Source organism: Pseudophryne corroboree, chromosome 1, assembly GCF_028390025.1.
Source record: "Pseudophryne corroboree isolate aPseCor3 chromosome 1, aPseCor3.hap2, whole genome shotgun sequence".
In the NCBI taxonomy this organism is placed as follows: domain Eukaryota; kingdom Metazoa; phylum Chordata; class Amphibia; order Anura; family Myobatrachidae; genus Pseudophryne; species Pseudophryne corroboree.
In genome coordinates this window covers 907,920,851-907,938,345 of record NC_086444.1, presented here as the reverse complement: position 1 = coordinate 907,938,345, position 17,495 = coordinate 907,920,851, and the positions used below count along the sequence as shown (strand labels likewise).

The 17,495-nt window shown below is 40.4% G+C and overlaps 2 pseudogenes; one reads left to right on the top strand and one right to left on the bottom strand.

The window, feature by feature from the left end:
- Nucleotides 1–11,311: 11,311 nt before the first annotated feature.
- On the bottom strand, nt 11,312–11,431 carry LOC134939223 (5S ribosomal RNA; annotated as a pseudogene).
- Nucleotides 11,432–16,535: 5,104 nt separating this feature from the next.
- On the top strand, nt 16,536–16,655 carry LOC134939201 (5S ribosomal RNA; annotated as a pseudogene).
- The last annotated feature ends 840 nt before the right edge of the window (nt 16,656–17,495 follow it).

The window sequence follows — 17,495 nt, the reverse complement described above, 5'->3', positions numbered from 1 at the left end:
ATTTCGTCCTGTAGCATAGGACTTTATCAAGGGGATACATGGTGGGAGCACAGCAGAGTATTTATGAGGTTGATAATTAGTCACATGACTAACAGGAAGCAGACATCACTTCCTGTGAGGACTAGAAAGTATTTCCTATTACGTTTTTTAACAAAAAATATCTCTAATCAGACACATTGAAATAAGTGTAGGCAGATAGAAAACACATATATATTAAAATATTCAAAACGAGGGTTTTTATAATGAAAAAACGGCTCAAGAGCTGTCGTGAACCGCATCTTGAGCCGCATGACGTCACTTCCGCCCGGCGCTGTGGAGAGCGGTCGTGCGCCTTGTGACACGCGGCGTGAGCCGCAAACGTCACTTCCGCCGGAGACTGGGAGGAACAGTTCAAGGTGACACGCAGTGTAAAACCCGCCGCGTCACTTCCGCTAAAGAATGTCTCTTTTCAGTCCGGCTCAAGCAGGGTGGAGATGGAGTTTATAGTTAATTTAAATGTCCTGGAACGCACGGCCATCTTCAAACACCTTGGCCCAAATGTATCTTGCTGGTAGTGGCGCCGTGGAACGCACGGCCATTTTAACAGAAACTTGACATAGAGTCTGATTACACAGATGGAAGAAATAAACGGATCTTTTATATCTAGAATAATTAAGAAAGTTTTTAGTGAGTGGCCTAGCTGCTGAAGGAGACAGTCTCTCATCACAAGAGCTCCTGCAAAACGGGACTCTTACACTATCAAATAGCCCGCTTCTGGGCTCCAATCCGACCCTTCGCAGCCCTCCTGACTCCCTTATCACCCCTGCAACACCCCTGTCCGAGCCGCGGAATCGGGGAGTGGTTTTTACTACTCCCGCGGATTGCGGCCTAGGAGACATCCACAAGCCGGGGCCTCGATTTACCCCTCGTACCGGTGACGGCTCCGGGGACTTCCGGACCGGGCCGTTACCATCTTCAGCACATCGGACGCCCGCGCTGCCGCTAGCCGCGGCTGAGAGACCTTCCTCGCCACCCGCTGCCTGCTTACGTTACCCGGAGACGCTGAGCCTACAGACGCGGGACGAGACCGCGGGACGGCCGGCGGCTACACCAGATACGCGTCCACGGCTCCCTGCTGCTGCATCTCTGCTGCTTCTCTCCCGCTGGGCCCTGTAAGTACACTTCCAGATCTGCAATCTGAGGGGCCCCAGCGGGGGAGGGCGACCACGGAGTTTAATCTAAATAGGGTGTGTGCTGGACAATAGTGGCTGGAGCCTCAGCCTGGGCCCGCAATTCACCCACTGGAGGGCCTTTCACCTTGGGACCTTGTCTGCTTGTATGCTGGTTAGCCAGATACTGGAGCACCAGCAACTACATATACCCTCCCTCACCTGACCCCCCCCCAGATATTATCCATTCTCATACCTGCATATATCAAAAAAAAAAATCAAAAAAAAGGGGGGAGAGGAGAAATAGAGAGGAAAAAAAAAGAGGAACACACAGAGGAAGCATAAGCCTGACATCCCCTACAGTTTACAGGCTAGAAGTGCGGTTTGGAGTGAGTCTGTTATTGCTATGGACAAATTGATGTCTAAATCATTACGTAACCCACGGGGTGCTCAGACGGGTAAGGGCAAAAATCGTGAAAATCCCGCTAACAGTGCCCCTGTCTCCCCGACGTATAGTCAAGGCTCTAGTCCTAGGGGGCAACCCGCACCAATTATGGATCCATCCAAATCTTTCACCACAAATGAAATTACGAATATACTCTCATCTCTGCTAGATCAAAAACTGGCACCCCTAAAAACCTCTCTGGATTCAACGCTTGCACAACTCACAGCCCATGATCAACGTATCTCCAAGGCAGAGCAACGAATTTCGGATCTAGAGGATGATCTGTCAACAGCCAAAACAACCCAGATGGAACACGACAAGCTGATGGTATCTTTGCAAGACAAATTAGAAGATTTGGAAAATCGGAATAGAAGAAATAATGTACGTCTGGTGGGCTTGCCAGAATCTGTGAAATTCTCCGAACTCATGGCCCTGGTCTCCCAGTGGCTACCCAGGGAGCTAGGATGCGTCTCGGCCACGGGTTCCATCCTAGTGGAACGTGTCCATCGGATCGGTCCTGATCGTCAGTCCGGCAGAGATAGACCTAGGCCGGTCATCATGAGAATTCTCAACTATGCCGATAAAGTCCGTTTGCTGGAGGCCTATAGGAAATACACAGATCTCCGATACCAAGACTCCAGGATACTGCTGTTTCAAGACTTCTCATATTTGGTTGCTGCAAGAAGACGAGAATTCTCACCTATTTGCAAACGTCTCTTCGAGATGGGCCACAGGTTTGCGTTGTTGTATCCGGCCAAGCTGAGAATCACTTATGGTGGAAAAATCCACTTTTTTGAAACCGCACAAGAGGCCAGAAATTTCGTGAACTCTTTGGATGCAGCTCTTATATCGGGTACAGATGATGCTGATTGACTCAATATATCCTTCCTAAGTGGGTTGATCGCCACCATTGCTTGACCCATTCATGTTTAAGTCAAATAACACTTTTTTGTTTGATATGCTGAATAGAATGTATCTCTACATAGTGGAGATGGCTGGCTGTCGCGGCTGGAGCTTGAGGAGGGCTACGGTGCGACAGTACCATGTTGGTAATGTTCTTCTATTTTTCTCTTTGTGCATCTTTTCCCCCTTGCAATTGTCTCTGACACTCTTTTGCTTGTTTTCTTCCTTTCCCCTTACCCTCTTTTCTCATCTTTTGTCATACTGTTTTGGAAAATGGCGCCCCTGGTCACCAGGTTGGAGGATACCCTCCTCAAATATCTTATTGCTCTCCATTTGGAGATTGACATTGTTTGATAGGGCACCCATATGGGTTCACAAAAAGTTAAAATGGTTTTGTAACTTGGTTCATAATATTGATGCTGTGCACACACATGGTTTACGTATAGTGATAGGAATGTATCCGATGCTTTACATTTATTGTTCATCATTATTGATCCATAACGGTCCGCTCACTGGGACGGACTGGGATCGACGGTTATGGTATATTATTCCCCGTGGTTGGCCTAGGGTTGGTATCGGCTGAATGCCGTCGACCCATGAGCCTCCCACAATAGTGCAGTCACGATTTCGGTTAGTATCCTGGAACATAGATGGGCTTAATACTCCCATTAAACGGAAAAAGGTCCTTACCTATTTGAAACGATTAAAACCTGATATAGTATTATTGCAGGAAACTCATTGGCGGATTTCAGATCCTAATGTACTACGGGATGCGTGGGTGGGAGAGTATAGAACGGCCTCCTTCACATCCAAACGTAGAGGCGTCCTAACTACATTACAACGACTCTAAATATTCCTCACACACCAACTTTACTATGGGCTTTCTGGAATCAATATGATTCTGATTGTTGTTCATTATCTACAGGCAATAAATTATTATTAGCTCGAATAGCGGCAGCTTCGAAAAAAACCATACTGTCTCAATGGATACACAGCACCCCTATACCCATAACCCTTTTGCTTCCTAGACTGACGCATCTATATCAAATGGACTGGATTGAATGCTCTCTTAGAGCGGAATCCAATTCTTCCAAGTTTTTTGCAATATGGCTACCCTATGTGGTAACTCTGCCTCAACCAATTCGTGATAGCATGCGTAAAGTAGTTAAATATACTACATGGTACAATACAGAGGTCCTTTTTTAGGGGATCCCCACCCTTCTGACCTTAACTTTATTGTTTTCAGGAACATCCTTTTAAATTAGCATATATACACTGTTACTGGCATCGCGAGACAACCGATCCCTGCTATAATGTTTGGTAATAACCGTAATCTCCTTTTATCATCATTCCCTTACTACTGTATGTGATTGCTTTTGTGCAGATGTAATGTTATACATTCCTTTACATCCTTAGATATGATATTGTCATGGATATTATTGTCGCTACACAGCTGTTGTGTGCAATGTGTGTGTCACACGTGTATTTTTCTTTTTTACTAATAAACATATTTAAAAAAAAAAAAAAAGAAAGTTTTTAGTATAATAATGTATAGTGAAAACCATTAAAGAAAATAATAATAGTTGTTTGCAAAGTAGAATTATATAAATGACACATATATATTAATATTGGTAAAGTTAATGATCTCTAGTGGGTGGAGAATAAATTCATAGTAGTGGTGGGTGAAGAGCAATGAGGTGAAAATGAGAAAACCATATATCTGGGTATATGAGAATGATTAGGAAAATTATAAAAAGGGTGCAATCTCAAACCCTTCATTAAATCCAAGGGGAGCAAGTGTCTTTAATTCAAATATCCAAAACATTTCTCATTTGGATAATTTATTTAGGATGTCTCCACCTCCTTCTCCAAGATTGACAATTTCAATACCTTTGAAGGTCATGTCTTCAGGATTGGAATGATGAACTTCGTGAAAATGCCTATATATTGCATGTGTGATGACTTTATTTTTAATGTTCCTTGCATGTTCCTGGATACGCAGCTTGAGAACTCTCTTCGTCTTACCGACGTACTTCAGTCCACATGGACATTCCAAAAGATAAATCACCATTACAGAGTTGCAATTTATGAAATGCTTTATGGTATATTCCCGGGAGTTATCACTGTTAGAAAACTTCTACCAATTGCGGTACACCAGCTTGCAAATATTGCAACTTCCGCATTTATAACAGCCTTGACATGGCTTGCTTTGGTTGGATGTAGTAGACTTCAAAAGACTGGGTGCCAAAATCTCCTTAAGATTGCTTGTTTTTCTATAGACAACTTGGGGTTTTGGAGGCAAGACATCTCTTAGGACTGGGTCCATCATTAAAATGTTCCAGTGTTTATTCAGGGATTGACGGATGAGTTTTTCGTGACAGCTGTAAGTTGTGATGAAAGGGGCCGTAATCCTTCTCTCTGTCCCTTCTGCTTCTGTCTTTTGTGTTGGTTTGTGTGTGGTCCTGATCTTCATAAGAGCTTTTTCAATGACATCCTCTGGGTATTCCCTTTCTTTGAAGCGTTCGGCATAAATTTTCAGTTGTGTGTCTTGATCCTCTTTTTGGCTGCAATTCCTTTGGACCCGATGGAATTGAGAGTATGGAATATTAGTTTTCCAGCTCTGCTGATGACAACTCTTGAAATGTAAATAACTATTGGTGTCTACCTTTTTTATATGGTTGCAGGTGGTGATTTTAGATTCCTTTGAAGAGAGTGTCAGATCAAGGAACTCTATTTGGGTTTGGTCATGTTTCTCAGTGAATTTCAAGTTGTATTGGTTGATAGACATATTCCTGAAGAATTCCAGAAAGGATGATTTGGTGCCGTCCCAAATGATGATGATATCGTCTATATATCTTTTGTATATTATCAATTGGTTGAGAAATGGGTTGTTAGAGTAAATGTGTTCTTCCTCCCAACTCCCCATCAATAAATTTGCGAAGCTAGGGGCAAAAATTGTCCCCATAGCTGTCCCACATGTCTGCAGAAAAAAGGAATCTTGAAACTTGAAGTAATTATGGCTTAAGATGAACCTTATAAAGTCGCAAATGGCTTCTTTATGGACCTGTGTCATCTCTGTGTCTCTATCAAGGAACTTCTTACAAGCTGAGACTCCGATGTTATGAACGATACAGGTATATAGACTTTCAACATCGATTGTCACCCACCAATAGGTTTCCTTCCATATGCCACCTTTAAGGGCGTCCAGTACACTTTTAGTATCCCTAAGGTAGGATGGAAGTTTAGTGACATATCTGCTCAAAAAAACATCTATATATTCGGACAGGTGTGATGTGAGTGAGTCAATTCCTGCAATGATCGGTCTTCCGGGAGGATTCTGAAGGTTCTTGTGTATTTTGGGCAGGAAATAGAATATCGGAATGACCGGAGAAGATGTCATCAGAAATTGGTATTCTTCTTTATCTAGTACATTGCAACGTAGATAGTGTACCAGCATGATTCTTAACTCATCTATATATTGTGTGGTGGGATCATGTTGTAATTTCTTATAGGAATTAGTATCATTAAGAAGACGTATTGCCTCTTTCACGTAGTCCGGTCTGTCCATAATCACTGTTCCTCCCCCCTTGTCAGCTTGTTTGATGACAATTTCCTGATTCTTCTGAAGGTCTTTTAGTGCTTGTTTCTCCTTATTCTTTAGATTGTTTGCTTTAATGGGTGGTAAATCTTAGTCGCAAAGGTCCTTCTTGACCAAGTCATGAAAGACGGTTATGTAGTGTCCTTTGGATTCCAAAGGGTAATACTTGGATTTTCTCTTCAACCCAGATTTTGATTCTTGGAATGGAACGGCTTCAGTATTTTTTCTGGCAAAATGCCTTTTCAATGTGAGAGTTCTTGTGAATTTATTGAGATCAATAAAGGTGCTGAATTTCTTAATTTGACTGCTAGGCGCAAACTTGAGGCCCTTACTTAATAGTAGGGTCTCTGAAGGTGTTAAATTATGTTTAGATAAGTTGAAGATTCCATTTGAATTGGCATCTAGATTGGCTGATACCTTCTCTTTGCGTTTTGTCCGCCCTCCGCCCCGAGTACCTCTTCTTCTTGAAATGTTCTTTTTGCTGTTGGGGATTTCTTGAATCGTTCCCTGAAGAAGGTTTTCCTTTGGGTTTGGGGGTTCTCTCTGTGGGGGTCTGGGAATAAAAAATCAGAATCGCTGTTTGATTCCTGTCTCTGTAGAACAGAGAATCTGTTGTTCATATTAAATCTTCCAGGGCGTGGTGTGTAGGTGGTTGGTTGTGGTGCCACAAAATTTCTCCTTTTGTATGGTTGATTTGGTGTATTTCTCCAACCTTTCTTTCTTGGATCCTGATAGACAGGAACATTAACGGTATGATGTGGTTGAAATCTGCTCCAATTTTTCACTTTATTAGAGAGATAGTACTGCTTATCCCTTTGGAACTTTTTCTCTTTCCCTTTGATGACTTCTTCCTCAATCCGTTCGATTTTCCTAGTCAGCGTTAGGTCATTAGCTTTAAATATTTCTTTATCCTGATGGGGGGATAGAAGACTCTCTTTAATCTTCAGATCCTCCTCAATTCTGATGAGTGTTTTGGTTTTTGGTGTATACACACACAGACACATATCTACACATTTTATATATATATATATATATATATACACACACACACACACACACACATCTACCTATATATATATATATATATATATATATATATAAATATATATATATATATATATCTATCGGTGAAAAGGTGGTACGTAGCGCTACACCAAATGAGTGAAAATAAAGAGAGTCTTAGTCCAGAGACAGTGGTAATGTCCAATTTCTCTGTCTCCAATCCACACTCCCTCTGACAGGGTGGCAGCCGTAATCCAGGTGACCGGTGTTCAGTCGGTCTGTTTTGATGGCTCTAGAAGGAAGGTGAAAACAGCGCCTACTAGTGCAGTACATTAGGATCCTTCAAATGAAAACCTCCACCAGTTCAATAACACCCTTAGAAATACTCAAGTACCATCATGAGTGGAATTAACCACTTCATTAAATCCCACGCTCTCCAAATGGGAATTCCCGAACTGGATAGATCTCTCGCTTCAGCTCCAGAACCTCATGGTACTTCTAATGCTCAATGATCACCAATGAAAAGAAAGAAGGTAGCTGAAATAGTGTAATAAAGTTTTAACACCAGTTTAATTGTTAAAAAACAAAGCAAATGCCCGTACATCAAAATAATGTAAAAATAGCTTATCTGATGTGTAGTAGATACAGTTCTGTCTGTGTTCCTCAACGCGTTTCGTCCTTATGGCATCTCAAGCCTGGACTTCATCAGGAGTATACTACCCCACTGCCTGCTCTCTCTACTTATAGCTACACTAATGAGATAATTAGGGGGAGTGATTTCCCGCCTTTCAGTTTATTTTTACATCACTTCCGGGTTCATTTTGACATCACTTCTGGGTTCATTTTGACATCACTTCTGGGTTCATTTTGACATCACTTCCGGGTTCATTTTGACATCACTTCCGGGAGTACAATAATAATAAACACACACTACTTCCTGCTATAACATAATCACGGGATCGCCGTGACGTCATTACGCCCACAGCATCTCCCGAGAATGCACTAATAGATATAAAAATCCTGCCGCCCATTACTAAATGATCCCTAACGCGTCAGTGACGCTGACACGCCCACTGTGCACTTTGGGAACTTAATGACAACAACAAACTGCTGCCCGTTGCTAGGTGATCCCGGGGGCGCCAGTGACGTCATCACGTCCGCTGCGGATCAAACCAACGACCATATCCAGCTCGTTGCCATAGCACCTAAGCTCATGGTGTTCGATCCTCCCGTGTGCTCTCGCGAGCATCACGATGACAGCCGATCTGTAGCATATGGAATGTTACCTTAGCAACATATACACAACATGGGTTACACGCCCCCAGTTCCCCGCACTCTGCACGGGGAAGGTATTTAATATCGATCACATAACTGGTCCGTTCTGCCTGCGCCGATACAAGGGGAATATTGGTCACAGTGCCATCTCCTTGCCCAGCTTGGTTGAGGATCGTACCTCGGTGATCAAAAAACAACTAAACAATAGTATATGTCCCTTATTTTTAGAGGGATTAGACAGTAATCAATAACCATGGTATTGCTTCAGATCCCACATATACAAAGTGGAAATTTGAAAGTAGCATTAAAACTCACACTCCAATGCAATATTAAAATACAATTATTAAAACCTATAATAGCAGCAATCTGAACCTCAGGAAATAGTTAATAAATATTATAGACAAAAACTCATAAAAAAGATACAATATTAAAAAGTAGTGATGAGCGAGTTCGGTTCCTCGGGATCCGAACCCCCCCCAACTTCACCCATTTTACATGGTTCTGAGGCGCCCAAACGTCATCATCCCGCTGTCGGATTCTCGCGAGATTCGTATTCTATATAAGGAGCCGCGCGTCGCCGCCATTTTCACTCGTGCTTTGGAGATGATAGCGAGAGGACGTGGCTGCGTTCTCTCAGTTTCTGTGTTCAGTGTGCTCCAAATATCTATGCTCAGTGTGCTGCAAATATCTGTGCTCAGTGTGCTGCAAATATCTGTGCTCAGTGTGCTTGCAAATAGCTGTGCTTAGTGTGCTGAAAATATCTACGTTCTGTGCCTGAAAAATGCTCCATATCTGTGCTGCATTGTAGTATATAGTAGGAGGACAGTGCAGAATTTTGCTGTGACCACCAGTATATATATAGCAGTACGGTACAGTAGTCCATTGCTCTACCTCTGTGTCATCAAGTATACTATCCATCCATACCTGTGCTGCATTTTAGTTGTGCGCAGTATATAGTAGGAGGACAGTGCAGAATTTTGCTGACCACCAGTATATATATAGCAGTACGGTACAGTAGTCCATTGCTCTACCTCTGTGTCATCAAGTATACTATGCATCCATACCTGTGCTGCATTTTAGTTCTGCGCAGTATATAGTAGGAGGACAGTGCAGAATTTTTTGACCACCAGTATATATTTAGCAGTACGGTACAGTAGTCCACTGCTCTACCTCTGTGTCGTCAAGTATACTATGCAGCCATACCTGTGCTGCATTTTAGCTGTGCGCAGTATATAGTAGGAGGACAGTGCAGAATTTTGCTGACCACCAGTATATATATAGCAGTACGGTACAATAGTCCATTGGTCTACCTCTGTGTCATCAAGTATACTATCCATCCATACCTGTGCTGCATTTTAGTTGTGCGCAGTATATAGTAGGAGGACAGTGCAGAATTTTGCTGATCACCAGTATATATATAAAAAATAGGAGTATAGCGCCACGTGTGAGGGAAAAAACACCTAAAAATGAAAAATATATTTATATGTAAAAAACACTCCCTTATGAATAATAGGGTGTCAGCCGTCCCCTAAAATTTCAGCATTGGTAAGATGCTGTATAATTTTAAGGTGAATATGGGTAGGTAGGGGCTCTGGCGACCAACTGGTGTTTTTATATAAAAAAAAAATTTAGTGGACTAAAATGCAATTTATAAAGGACATGATAAAAAGACCTTTTTTGTAAAAGAATAAAAACAATTTATTTAGCAAAAAGTAAAAAACACTAATTTTTAGAAAAAACTGTTTTTTCACAAAACTACATATATGATAAAAATGTAGTAAAACAGAATATATGCTAAAAAATGGATATATAAAAATCTTAAGACATAAATAGAGTAAAGGAATTTGTAATTAATAAAACACAGCTTAACTTAAGATGGAGGGTCATACAGGATATCCCAACGCGTTTCGTCTATCTGACTTCATCAAGGGGTAGTGAGTGAATGTGCAGAGTGGGCTTATATACCCACTGATAAGGGGTTACTAGTTGTGACATCACTTCCTGTCAATTAACAATGTAAAAATGTATCGTATACATAGTTCATATTGGTAGCAGAGAAACAATGATGGAGCAATACTATTAGGCTAGGGAGAGGCATCCCATGACAATTATATTAAAAAACGAGTTCAGTAAGTTCTTTAAAAACAGTATAGTGAATAGTTCTTGTTGTTATTGCGCACTTCCGCCACACTTCCTGTATCGGCGGCTGCGGAGTGCGCATGCGCGAATGCCCCACTTCCGGTATCGCGTCTCGAACGGCTGTGTTCAGAGCTTCGTGCCCCACTTCCGTCCTTAATGTTCTGTAATCTGTGCCCCACTTCCGGTATGCGTGTCCGGAATGACACATGACGCTTCTTCTTGTTTGACAGCGTCTGGAGAGTTCAGTGCATTGTCGGCGGCCATTTTAGCGGAGTCCCTATATGCAGACGTGGATTCTCCTTGCATATTATTTGCTCGGTTACATAGATAAAAAATATATAAAATAAGATGCAATTAATATCGTTTCGCCTCGAGTATTCCTAACACTTCATTAAGACAATTATTACATATGGGGCATATATGTCCACTTTTAGTCCAAGGCAATAAATTATGTTTCTTGACTGTGGTAATTCTGTGGAAATTATTTTTCAAAATAATGGGGTGGGAGAAATAAATATCTTTTAAAAGCAGTTTAATAAATATAAACTATTCATATTAGGAAGATATATATTTTTTTGTGTTATAAAACTGGGTGAATTAGAGTGAATTATGAAAAACGTGATAACATGTGCATATACAGATATATACATATATGCATATACATATCCTATGTATATATATCAAGTTTGTACAGATGTGTGCATGCACCTGTCCATGCCTTAGTGTGTGCCCACTAAGCTGAGTGATCATGTGTGTCGTGTACGTGGGCCTTATTTTGACACATTAGTGTTTGTTACCTATTTTTTACAGTACTTTAGCTTCCCAGGTGGTCTCCCTCTTGGTACTATTAAAGCCCGACACTGCTTAGCTTCCAAGATCGGACGGGTTTGGGCGTGGAGCCAGTGTGGTATGACTGTATCTATTGGCTTTAAACAAAACACTCATTCTTGTGTCAAACATTTTTATTGTGCTGTGAATTCAGGTGCACATATACATTCAATGTGATTAAAGTGAATGCGGATAAAACGAGACATTTTTTTAAAAACCTTATAGAAATGGGGCAATTTCATAACCCTCATTGAATCCTGCCGGGTGCATCGTGTTAAGCTGGTAGATCCAAAACATTTCTCTTTGAGATAGTTTGTTCGCCAGATCTCCGCCTCTTTCCCCAATCTGTACGTGTTCGATCGCTTTAAAGGTTAAGTCTTCTGGGTTTGAGTTGTGTTCCAAGATGAAATGTCTATAGATGAGGTGGGTGTCGAGCTTATTTTTGATGCTCCTGATGTGCTCTTGAATTCTTAATTTAAGTGTCCGCTTTGTTTTCCCCACGTACTTCTTCTTACATGTACATTCCAATAAATATATGACAGAGCTATTGTTACAATTAGGGAATTCCTTTATCTTAAATTCTTGGGTATCCCCTGAGTCAAAAAATGTTTTTCTGTTTGAATTCAGGAACTTGCAGATGTTACATCGTCCGCATTTGAATGCTCCTGTGCATTTCAAGAATGTTTGATTGGTTCTTTCCTTAGTGGTGTCACGTAACATGCTGGGTGCAAGATGGTCTTTGAGACTCTTGGATTTGCGAAAGACTATCTGTGGTTTTTCCGGGAGGATTTCTTTCAGTACAGGATCCATAAGTAGAATCTTCCAATGTTCCTTAAGGGATGATTTGATATGGTTCTCATGATGGTTGTAGGTGGTGATGAATGCGGTGGATTCCTTAGGGTCTTCCTTCTTTTTATATTCTAGAAGGTCCTCCCTCTTTAGGGTATTTGTTCTTGCAGTGGCCTTGTCCAGAGTTGATTTTGGATATGACTTCTCTTCAAATCGTTTTCTGTAAATGGCTACCTGTTCATTGCAGTCCTCTTTCTTGCTGCAGTTCCGCTTAATTCTATGGAACTGAGAGTATGGGATGTTGTCTTTCCATGTCTTTACATGGCTGCTTTGGTAGTGGAGGTAGCTGTTTTTATCCACCCCTTTAATGAAGTTTTTAGTTACCACTGACGATCCTTCACCTATTAATACTAAATCCAGGTATTCTATGGAAATTTTGTTTGTGTTGTAAGTAAATGAGAGATTCATGTCATTAATTTCTAAAAGGTTAAAAAATTCCATAAAAAGTTCCAGGCTGCCATTCCATATTATTAAAATATCGTCGATATAGCGTTTGTACAGGATCATATTATTCTTGAAATATTGAGTGTTATACACATAGAGTTCCTCCCATTGTCCCATGAATAGGTTTGCGAAACTTGGTGCAAAAATCGTTCCCATTGCGGTCCCACAGCGTTGAAGATAAAAGTTCTCTAAAAATTTAAAATAGTTTCGACTTAGAATAAAATTCATCACATCACAGATAAAAGCTCTTTGGGTCGTTGTAAGGGTAGGATCCTTATCTAAAAAGTCTTTACATGCCTTAATACCTTTAGAATGCTCAATGCACGTGTATAGAGATTGAACATCTATTGTAATCCATAAATAAGTATCTTTCCATTCTATGGATTTCATCAGGTTCAATACCATGGTTGTGTCTTTGAGATATGACGGTAATTCCTTAACATATGGGTTTAGAAAAACATCTACATTCTCGGACAGTTTAGATGTTAAGGAATCAATTCCAGCGACAATAGGTCTCCCTGGTGGATTTAAAAGGTTTTTATGGATTTTCGGCAGGTAATAGAAAATGGGGGTTATGGGACTAGACTGCATTAAAAATTGGAATTCCTCTTTCGTGATACTTCCATTCCGAAGTCCTTGTGTGAGGAGTATTCTCAATTCTTCTATATATACATCCTTGGGGTCATTCTGTAGTAGTTCGTAGGATTTGGTGTCTCCTAGTAGACGATGTGCTTCTTTTACATAGTTGTCTCGATCCAGGATGACTAGTCCCCCCCCCTTTGTCAGCAGGTTTTATCACTATTTCTGAGTTTTTCTGTAGTTTCTTTAGTGCCTCTTTTTCTCTGTTAGGGAGATTTTTTGTGACCACTGGTGCAAGGTCAGTATCGCATAGGTCTCTTTTTACCAGATCATAGAATATGCTGATATGGTTGCCTTTCGATTCCACCGGATAATATTTAGATTTGCGTTTTAATCCTGATCTTGATGTTTCTTCATAGTTTGAAATGATGGCATTATCCTTGCGTGCAAAATGTCTTTTAAGTGTGAGCTTGCGAATGAATTTATTTAAGTCTATAAATGTCTCAAATTTGTTCAGTTTTTCTGTGGGTGCAAATGATAAGCCTTTGCTCAATAATGAAGTTTCGCAATTTGTCAATGCATACTTTGAAATGTTGAATATCCCCTTCTCCTTTGGGTCTAATGCTGTACATTTATCCTTTTGGTGTTGTAATCTTTCCCTCCTGCCGCCCCGTTTTCCTCTTCTTCTACGTGGGGCCTTTTTAGAGGGGATGCATGTACCGATTCTTCTTGTAGCGTGCCTCTGAACGTGTTTTTCGGACGAGCTCCTAGGCGTGGTGATAAAAAAACCTTTTCGTCTGTTGATCTCAATCTTTGTAAGGTGGAAAATTTGTTGTAGGTATTGATCTTTTGTGTAGGATGCGATTCCTCTCTATTGTTCTGTCTGCCTCTGTGTGGTACTGTTTTCCACACTTGATTCCCACGATTAGGTCTATTCGTGGTGGTAAATCTGCTCCAATTCTTTGTTTTACCGTTTTCGTAATCCTCCTTATCACGAAGAAACTTCTTTTCTTTACCCCGTATGACTTCTTCCTCTATGCGTTCTATTTTCATATTAAGAACAATTTCATTAGTTCTGTAGTCCTCTTTAGTTTTAAATGGTTCCAATTCAATTTCTTTATCTTTTATGTCTTTTTCGATAGAAGATACATTCTTCCTTCTCTCGGTAATGAGTAGCTTCATTAAATTTATCGAACAAGTAGGTAGGGTAGAATCCCATTTCTCCATAAACTCTGGATCTGATGTTCCAATGGTGGGTTGTTTCACAAGTCTCAGCCCTCTTGGTACCCTATTAACTGAGATGTAGTGTTCCAAACCTTTTATATCCCACCATATTTTGATTTCTTTTACCAAAAGTCTCTCCATGTCCCAAAATAGATCATCTAGGTCCCTGGAGGGGGTTGGGATGTCAGTCAGCTTGTCTTCACTAAATATTTTTTGGCACCAATCATTTCTCTTGTTAATACGTTCATTAATTCTGAACATGTTATAGATATTTTGACCACAACACCAGGCAGCTAAACAATTGACCAGTCTTAGATATAAAAAATAGGAGTATAGCGCCACGTGTGAGGGAAAAAACACCTAAAAATGAAAAATATATTTATAAGTAAAAAACACTCCCTTATGAATAATAGGGTGTCAGCCATCCCCTAAAATTTCAGCATTGGTAAGATGCTGTATAATGTTAAGGTGAATATGGGTAGGTAGGGGCTCTGGCAACCAACTGGTGTTTATATATAAAAAAAAAATTTAGTGGACTAAAATGCAATTTATAAAGGACATGATAAAAAGACCTTTTTTGTAAAAGAATAAAAACAATTTATTTTGCAAAAAGTAAAAAACACTACTTTTTAGAAAAAACTGTTTTTTCACAAAACTACATATATGATAAAAATGTAGTAAAACAGAATATATGCTAAAAAATGGATATATAAAAATCTTAAGACATAAATAGAGTAAAGGAATTTGTAATTAATAAAAAACAGCTTAACTTAAGATGGAGGGTCATACAGGATATTCCAACGCGTTTCGTCTATCTGACTTCATCAAGGGGTAGTGAGTGAATGTGCAGAGTGGGCTTATATACCCACTGATAAGGGTTACTAGTTGTGACATCACTTCCTGTCAATTAACAATGTAAAAATGTATCGTATACATAGTTCATATTGGTAGCAGAGAAACAATGATGGAGCAATACTATTAGGCTAGGGAGAGGCATCCCATGACAATTATATTAAAAAACGAGTTCAGTAAGTTCTTTAAAAACAGTATAGTGAATAGTTCTTGTTGTTATTGCGCACTTCCGCCACACTTCCTGTATCGGCGGCTGCGGAGTGCGCATGCGCGAATGCCCCACTTCCGGTATCGCGTCTCGAACGGCTGTGTTCAGAGCTTCGTGCCCCACTTCTGTCCTTAATGTTCTGTAATCTGTGCCCCACTTCCGGTATGCGTGTCCGGAATGACACATGACGCTTCTTCTTGTTTGACAGCGTCTGGAAAGTTCAGTGCATTAAGGATTAAGGAATCCACCGCATTCATCCCCACCTACAACCATCATGAGAACCATATCAAATCATCCCTTAAGGAACATTGGAAGATTCTACTTATGGATCCTGTACTGAAAGAAATCCTCCCGGAAAAACCACAGATAGTCTTTCGCAAATCCAAGAGTCTCAAAGACCATCTTGCACCCAGCATGTTACGTGACACCACTAAGGAAAGAACCAATCAAACATTCTTGAAATGCACAGGAGCATTCAAATGCGGACGATGTAACATCTGCAAGTTCCTGAATTCAAACAGAAAAACATTTTTTGACTCAGGGGATACCCAAGAATTTAAGATAAAGGAATTCCTTAATTGTAACAGTAGTTCTGTCATATATTTATTGGAATGTACATGTAAGAAGAAGTACGTGGGGAAAACAAAGCGGACACTTAAATTAAGAATTCAAGAGCACATCAGGAGCATCAAAAATAAGCTCGACACCCACCTCATCTATAGACATTTCATCTTGGAACACAACTCAAACCCAGAAGACTTAACCTTTAAAGCGATCGAACACGTACAGATTGGGGAAAGAGGCGGAGATCTGGCGAACAAACTATCTCAAAGAGAAATGTTTTGGATCTACCAGCTTAACACGATGCACCCGGCAGGATTCAATGAGGGTTATGAAATTGCCCCATTTCTATAAGGTTTTTAAAAAAATGTCTCGTTTTATCCGCATTCACTTTAATCACATTGAATGTATATGTGCACCTGAATTCACAGCACAATAAAAATGTTTGACACAAGAATGAGTGTTTTGTTTAAAGCCAATAGATACAGTCATACCACACTGGCTCCACGCCCAAACCCGTCCGATCTTGGAAGCTAAGCAGTGTCGGGCTTTAATAGTACCAAGAGGGAGACCACCTGGGAAGCTAAAGTACTGTAAAAAATAGGTAACAAACACTAATGTGTCAAAATAAGGCCCACTTACACGACACACATGATCACTCAGCTTAGTGGGCACACACTAAGGCATGGACAGGTGCATGCACACATCTGTACAAACTTGATATATATACATAGGATATGTATATGCATATATGTATATATCTGTATATGCACATGTTATCACGTTTTTCATAATTCACTCTAATTCACCCAGTTTTATAACACAAAAAAATATATATCTTCCTAATATGAATAGTTTATATTTATTAAACTGCTTTTAAAAGATATTTATTTCTCCCACCCCATTATTTTGAAAAATAATTTCCACAGAATTACCACAGTCAAGAAACATAATTTATTGCCTTGGACTAAAAGTGGACATATATGCCCCATATGTAATAATTGTCTTAATGAAGTGTTAGGAATACTCGAGGCGAAACGATATTAATTGCATCTTATTTTATATATTTTTTATCTATGTAACCGAGCAAATAATATGCAAGGAGAATCCACGTCTGCATATAGGGACTCCGCTAAAATGGCCGCCGACAATGCACTGAACTCTCCAGACGCTGTCAAACAAGAAGAAGCGTCATGTGTCATTCCGGACACGCATACCGGAAGTGGGGCACAGATTACAGAACATTAAGGATGGAAGTGGGGCACGAAGCTCTGAACACAGCCGTTCGAGACGCGATACCGGAAGTGGGGCATTCGCGCATGCGCACTCCGCAGCCGCCGATACAGGAAGTGTGGCGGAAGTGCGCAATAACAACAAGAACTATTCACTATACTGTTTTTAAAGAACTTACTGAACTCGTTTTTTAATATAATTGTCATG